Source organism: Empidonax traillii, unplaced genomic scaffold (assembly GCF_003031625.1).
Source record: "Empidonax traillii isolate 1590-97213 ecotype Southwest subspecies unplaced genomic scaffold, ASM303162v1 scaffold1208:size176031, whole genome shotgun sequence".
Lineage (NCBI taxonomy): Eukaryota > Metazoa > Chordata > Aves > Passeriformes > Tyrannidae > Empidonax > Empidonax traillii.
The window spans coordinates 19,039-20,225 of NW_020956401.1; positions in this window are offsets into that span (position 1 = coordinate 19,039).

The window sequence follows — 1,187 nt, forward strand, 5'->3', positions numbered from 1 at the left end:
TGATACCAGGGATGAGGCAGGGATGTGGTGGAGGGGAAGAGAAACGGGGCAGGGGGTAACTGGGATAGGGCAGGTGGTACCTGGGATGGGCAAGGATGGGACACAACTGCAGAGGAGCCAGTCCCAGCATCTCCAGGGCCAGGGGGCTGCTCCTGGTGGGGGGAACTTTACATCAGTGGGTTTCTAGAGGTCACCTGGATGGACAGTGATGGAGGAGCCTCCCATACCAGGGCACCCAGAACAACCAAGGAAAGATGAAAACAATCTGCAGATCAGACATCCCAGCCTGGGCCTTTCTGTGACAGCATCACTTAAGGCTTGACAAGTAAGGATGTCCAAGGGTGAAAATTCACCTACAAAACTTCAGTGCATTGAATTAATTGTTGTTTGTGAGGCTTTTTCATCCAAATCTCCCCACCACTCAAGCAGTGTCAAGGCAGGCTCAGGTTGGATCTCAGGGAAAGGTTCTTCCCCCAGAGGGTGGTTGGGCACTGAAAAGGCTCCCCAGGGTTGGGTCACAGCCCAAAACCTGCCAGAGCTCAGGGGTTGTTCAGACAACGCCCTCAGGGACAGGGTGGGGTTGTTGGGGTGTCTGTGCAGGGCCAGGAGTTGGACTCAGTGATCCTCGTGGGTCCCTTGCAGCTCAGGATATTCCATGATTCCATGATGAGCACAGACATTGCTGAGTGTTTCTCAGGACTGACAAAATACAAGGGATGAAGCCTGGCATGGCCTGTTGCTGTAACTTCTGTGAAGCTACTCCAGGTTTTTAAAGGTTTGTAAACTCAGATGTTTCCTTTGTGGGAAACAGAGATGGCTCTAAGGAAATGACAGGACAAGAGGGAAGCTGTGGCTGCCCCTGGATCCCTGGAAGTGTCCAAGGCCAGGTTGGACAGGGCTTGGGGCAACCTGGGAAGGTGTCCATGGCAGGGGGGTGGAACAAGATGATCTTTAAGGTCCCTCCCAACCCAACCCAGTCTGGGGTTCCAAGCACAGGGCTGTGCCTGCTGTGAGCAAGTCACTTCTGTGTCCATCCCTGAAGCTGCCGTGGTGGAAACCAGACTCACTCAGCCCGAGCTTTGACCACGAGGTGGCATTCTCTGAGCTTTATTTGCTGAGGAGAAGTCGAACTTGCCATCTGTAATAATAACAATGATAATTAAAGGGGGGGGGGGGAGAAAGCCTCA